This window comes from Lupinus angustifolius, chromosome LG04, assembly GCF_001865875.1.
Source record: "Lupinus angustifolius cultivar Tanjil chromosome LG04, LupAngTanjil_v1.0, whole genome shotgun sequence".
Lineage (NCBI taxonomy): Eukaryota > Viridiplantae > Streptophyta > Magnoliopsida > Fabales > Fabaceae > Lupinus > Lupinus angustifolius.
In genome coordinates, this window is record NC_032012.1 from 13,555,541 (window position 1) to 13,562,762 (window position 7,222).

Below are 7,222 nucleotides of genomic sequence, written 5' to 3' on the forward strand. Positions count from 1 at the left end.
GTACCCTTCATTAAAATGTATGACTTTAGAGTCGCCACTACATTTATTTTTATTATTGAGCCTGACAATATTGACTTTGGTCCTACGTACCTCTATTAAGGGGATGAAGGCTTACCTAGTTCTTTAGGTAGAAAATGGTTTATTGGTTTAGTGTATTTTAATTAAAGAAAATATTTTTTTAATCAAAAATATGTATTTTGAAAGTTTTGTTTATTATTGAAAATAAAGTTTTTATTTGGTTATTTAAAAATAGAATAAATTGATTTTGAGATTTAATCGATTGAAAAGAAGTGGCGTAACGCGACCATTCGAAGATGATTTGAGAAGAAAGAAACCTTCAGGGCGACCTTCTCTCCATCTTTGATTAAATCTCAAAAATAATTTACTCTTTTTGAACTATTATATTATTATTATTGTTTTATGCCAAGAAACATAATGAACGTTCAAAATTTTATTAATTACAACAAAAATAATCCTCATAAGTTGTCAATTGACAGGTATATAAAAATAAATTTAGTTTTTCTATTTTGACTATATTAGAATGGGCCTTATTAAATCAAATAAATTTTATTAATAATTATTAATCAGTAATAGTATTTGATGATATAACATAAATTATTTATAAAATGATAAAGTTTGATACAATTATAATGACCATTTAATCAAAATAACATAGACTTTCTTCACATTTAATGTTTGTTCCCAAAAAAGAAATAAAAATAATTACACTGTTATTTAATTTTTTATGCAATATTCTTTACCCAAAACCAAAATCATATACTTCATAAATATTAAAGCATAAATAATAAAAATGGAATTGAATGCAATTAAATGCAAACCTGGTTGGAAAGGGGACACACGTGGCAGACTGTGATTGGGACGCGTTGGAGGTGAAGGAGCGCCTTGACACGTGTCAAACGCGTTTGGCTGGAAGGGCGGATACATGATACACAGCGTAGACTTGCGCGCGCGTGATTCCTTCCTCCCACGGGATGCAGAATCGAGTGTGGTTGGGTGTAGCGTTGCCAGACTACGTTTCGCTCCTTGATTGGTGGATCTCCAGTCAACGGGAAAAGAAGATCTGGTACGTTGATCACACGACCACTGTTTGAGCAATGGATGAGTGCACACTAGGACTGCGTAAACTTGACCGCACTGGATTATTCTGCCTTTAGAATTTTCCTCTCTCTCACGCAGACACTGTTTCTTATGCAGTGTTCTAATTAAAATATTTGGGACCCTTTAACCTCTCACAAACCCACCTATTTATAATAAAATGGCTAAACCCTAATCCCTAAAATCTTGTTAACTGAACCCTAATTTTGTTGGTCCACTATCACTATTTTTAAGGGGATTTAACTCACCAACTAAGTCAGATTTTGACTTAGTATTTACCCATTATTTTGAAAAATCTAATTAAAACATAATTAAATTATATTTTAGTTACTTTTATATTCTATAAATTCCGAAAAAATAAATAAATAATTATCTGAGTATGCTTTAATTTTATTATATTTTCTACAAAATAAAATATAAAAAAAATTATTTTTCCGCTTATTTGGTATTTAAAAGTGATTTTTAAGAACATTTCTCTTATCTCTATTTTAAAATTCGAATTTAATTACAAAAATAACATAAAAAATATTCTTAATTATTCTTTACTTATTTTATAAAAAAATGAATAAAATAATGTCTAAGATTATTTTTATCCCATTTTCTTAGAAAAATGATTATGAGCTTTTTAGTGTCAATTTTAATTTAATTATTTTTAGTTAATTTTATTATTTTGAATTTTGGGTTAACCCAACCACTTAGATTTAGGGACCTTATTAACCCTAATTTAAAATTATCACTCATTATTTTTCCCCCATACATGATTGTAATTATTATTTATTAATTGAAATTAAGTATATAAAAAATGTATTATTTTCAATTTAAACATTCTGGGCTTTTTTTGGGCCGGACAAAATTTGAGTGTTCACACATAAAGATTTTGCTTTTTCCTCATTAACAATGTGATGTTAGACATTGTCTTCTACATATTGCCGAATGAAACCACAAACTTGTTGATGTTGCAAATTCTTCACAAATAATAAATCTTTCATTTTTCCTTTCCACAAGTGATAGTTAGTACCATTCAAACATATCATTCTATATGTAATTTTCCTCCACCATTCAAGCAAGTCAAATAATCTCAAACTCCAAAGAGCTCTAATGTCACTCTAATGGGAAATTAAACACAATAATAATAAAAACTCTAACAGAGTATATGCAGCGGATAATAATTTCCCCAACTTGCTAGAATCTATGAGAAACAATAACAAATAATGCACTAACTAAGAACACACAAGAGATACTAGAATTTTAACGTGGTAAACCTTCCCAATGTGAGAAGTAAAAACCACGGGCACAAGCTAGTCAATCAAGCTCTACTATGATCAAAATAGAAATACAAGAGTGTCTTCAAAATACAGCACAAAACGTACTTAACAATATATCATACAATAGAGCAATAAGCTTGAAAATGATAACACAAAGTTGCAGAAAAAACAGCCATTGGTTTGGCTCGTTTTCTACCACCTCGGACGTCTTCTTACCGATCCAACCGTTCATAATGAATTACTATTAGTTGTGAACCTGCTATCCAAATTTCAGCCTAATCCAACGGTGAACCAAGACGCAATCGCAAATCTCCCGCAACTGCTCTGAGTTCCTACGGGTTGAGTTCTTTCAACTTCTCTCTCACTTTTCTATTGCCTCTTTTTTGCATAAATTAATTTCTCGGATTACCTCATCTAGCCCATTAGATTAAGTGGGACAACTGGGCTTTGTCCAACTGGGTCTTTCTCCACATAGGAAGGGAGCCCAAACCCAACATACGCAAAAGCAGCCAAGTCTAACCAACCTCCATTAGTGATGACAACTAAGAAATAGTGTTCATGACCACGACGATCCATTGATGGTCACTTGGTGGCTCAATAACTAGAGGGTTCAAATACTCTTCATGGATCAAGGCAGTCTATTCAATGTCATGTTCCATGACCATTTTGAAAATCTTTCATTGGATGATATACTACCCAGTGTTGTGAAACCCGAGCCGGACGTCAAACCGGCAGAGGTCCAGTATTAGGTTTAACCGGTTTAAACGGTTAAACCGTCCGGTCTGAACGAGTGATTTCGTACATAATTAATAATTTTTATTTATAAATATATAGTTATATATAAATGTAAAACTTTATATAATTAATAATTATGTATAATTATATGAAATAATACCTCTTTATCTTTTTTTGGACCGTACTAAAACAAAATATTAGAACATTGTCCCATTTTTTTTTATTTTTAAGTGAGCCGTCCGGTTTACTTCCCGGGTTAATCCGGTTTAACCGGGTTTAACATGGTCGGACCGGATTTTTTCCGGTTCAAAGCGGTCCAACTCTCATTCGGTTAAGACGGCAAACCAGAGCCGTTTTCAAGTCCGGTCAGCGGTCAGACCGGTCGGACCGTCCGGTCCGGTCCGGTTTCAACAACACTGATACTACCGTATGAGAGTCAACCTGTTGGATTCACCAATGAGGGAATAAGCTACAAGAGGATATGTGGAAATATGGCTAACAATGGGTGAAAACTCACTATCCATAACAACCACAACCAAATTTATGGTCATAGACCCCACATTTGGCAATGAAATTATTGTCTCATGACCTCAGCATATGCATACCCAGGAGGCTAACAACAAGCCGCCCAGAGCTGTTATCAAAACAACCTTAGTCAATAGAAGCCTAAACATCAAAAATCAAGACATGCGAAAAAGATTTGGAAATGAAAATTAGTCTTCGATGGTATGATGCTTAGTGATTTTGGAAACGAGAATTGGTCTACATTTGACCATCTGCTTGTTTCTAAATTTTGTTTGCTTATCCATCTTACACATATTGAAGCATAACCTTAAAGTCTGGTCATATAAAAGTGGATGACAAACTCATAAAATATATCATTATGTACATCTTAATTCTAAGGATGCACAACAATGGCCAACCAAACATTCTCGCTTTGAAGTACATGTATGCAATCAAATATGAATTTCTCATTGAATGGACACAAGTGATTTTGGAACATATGATGTAAAGGAGAAATATAGAAAATGCTAGCTTACCGTACTCCATTTTTATTTACCGCATCATTGATTAGTTTGGGACAAATGTAATTGGACGGGTCAGTTTCCAGACATCTTACAAAACAAAGAACTTGGATTATGGAACCTTAAAGTCTTCAACAAGAAGAACATAGAAAAATAGGGTAATGGAAAAAGGTATTGGAAGTTTGACCCAAGGGTGGAGCATCATGTCTCTTATATCTCCGATTCCATATAGGAGAATGAATGCTCAGGAAACATGTACTTCTAAGGGCATTATGGTTATGGATACATTGATGGATCACATACAAGCACTCGTCACTGTTCACACGAAAAATATGATGTGAAGACTCAAAGAACATGCGACCAACTTAAATGCTAGGCTACTAGACACAGTAAATGTAGTGATAGATTTGGGATTCAAAGAAATTCACACTCGCCTTTCTAGGCTTAAGGGAATGTTCCCTCCTACGGGTTAAGAATCTAAGTATTTGTCTTGTTGGTTGTATTTCGTTTTGATGCTTTTTACTTGTTAGTTTCTGATATTTGTTATTTTGGTTGAAGTGTTTTAGTTGTTTGGTGTGTAATATTTGACACTTTTGGTATAGTTGTGGTTATGTTTGAACGATTATGACATTCGACATGTATGTGGACCACTTTATGCACTCTCATATTTGTTTAAGATCATATACTGGTTCTTTATTACAATTTCAACATTTGGAATGTAAGTATTATTGTGTCTTTTATATCATGCCAAACGTATATCTATGTTTTCAGGTTTTAGGATATGATTAATTAAAACTTCCACTTTAAAAGTCAACAACTTTTGTTAAGGGAAGGCACATACGTGAAGAATTGTCATTTCATATCAAAATCGTTCATATATGTGAAGAAAAAAGATATAGTGGTTTATCATTATAAAAAAATGGTAAATTAAATACTTAAATACATGTGAGATTAAGAATATACATATCACTATTTTGATAAAGACAATAATTTTTCAAGACTGTATAGTGCAACATAGAAGGTACAAAAGGTGAAACCCAAACCACTTTTGGCAAAGTTTAGTGACATAACTTACTTGGTAACTATTAATTTATCAAACTTGGAGAAATTCTAAGTTAATGAATATTTTAACTCAATTTTTGTATTCTAATAACCTTATTTAAACTATAATCTATGTTAAAACTAAATCATAAATCAACTGATGGAATTTCACCACAGATGCACTTTAGCTAATTAGTTATAGGACTAACAACCAGCTTTTTATGAAAACTCTTAATGAAGATAACTTCTTACTCAAATAATTGAAATAAAATAAGATACATTTATAATAAAAATATTATTTATTTAAATATTACGTGTACACAAGTAGGGAGCTGAAAGGGGATGTTACAAAAGTTCAATTGACCTAGTGATAACCACTTCATCCTACATAGGGGTGGTTAATAAAATTCTTTTAAATAATATTATTTAATAAAGCATTTTTAAATATCAATTTTAAAAAATATTTTTCTTCACAAACACTTTTAAAAAATGTTTTTTTATAAGCAATTTTAAAAATGTGAATTTGTGAAAAAAATTTATAAGCACTCTTAGTAGCAAGAATCTCTGGTGCAACATAATTGGTAGGGGTATAAAAGTCCGGTTCGATTTTTGACACAATTAATGACCGAACCGAACACAAAGATATCACAAAGATATGGTTCGGTTCGATTAACCGCAAATTTTATTTAGGAATCGAACCGTTCATTAGTGGTTCGGTTCCGCAGTTTTTCAACTTATTTAAAGAAAATCATTTAAGAAATAGTTGATCATAATTTGCAAAGTATAAAGTGAACTAAGTAAATACTAAACACGTCAATAATAAAATATTTAATACTCTTTCTAGTAAAACAATAATAATTCAACATCTCAACGCACTACAAACTTGAAATTTTAGTCCACAAAATCTTCTAAAATGTTCAACAAAATTTAAGAATGACAAACTTGGTACCAATATTTTAGTTTAACGGTAACACCTAATACTCCAGATCATTAGTAATATCATCGAGTTCTTTCTTTATTTTCTTTTAGTTTTTTAATTTCTTTATTTGATTAATTTCATCTCTGAATAGTGACAAAATGTATACTAGTTTTTTGAGTTTTCTTTCTATCTTCTCAATGAATAATAGAGATAATAGATATTTAGGTTTGTTTACTAATTTATTTTTTCCTATTTGCCTCTTATTTATAGACTATTTTATTAATAATCCTAAATTCTTAATCATATTTTATCTCCTAACTTTAAAGCTTAATCATCCAAATATAAAATAAAATTATTTTTACTATGCGGTTCAGTTCGGTTCTAATGGTTCCAAAATTTACAAAATCATGAACCGAACCGAACTTAAATGGTTCAAAATAAAAAAAACTGAACTGAACCGCATTTTGTGGTCCGGTTCGGTTTCATTAGTTTTACGGTTTAAACCAGAACCGCTTACACCCCTAATAATTGGGACTTCCATAAGTTGTATGCAACAGTTCATCATCCTGAAATATTCAATTTTGTTATTATATTATCACATTAGTCAATAACCAAAATGATATATTTATACTTTCAATTAAGATGTTGGGGTAAAGCACTAAGGCCGAAATGGTTTATACTTTTTGATAAGCACTTTTTAAAATCACTATTGCAATTTTCAACTTTTGTAATGTGTGTGGGATTGTGCTTAGAAAGGTGAGAGATTTTTTATATTAATATTGAATTAAATGGAAAACAAATTTGTTTTTATTTTTATTTTTTTGGATGGATTGGTTATCCATCCAAATGGATATAACCGTGGATATCTATTGGATATAATGGATGGATTTGAATCCATCCATTATCAACACTATCCATTGGATTATATCCATTTAAATCCATTAGTTCTAACGGATGGATTTGGATGGATTTAATTTGGATGGATTTGGATTATGGATAATTTTGTCACCTCTAATCCTACAAGTTCAATTAGTTTTTCTTTGTGATATTAACCACTGGTGTACCGACTAAGCATTAGAACTAAACCCCTTACTAGTACGGTACGTCAGTTATACCAGCTA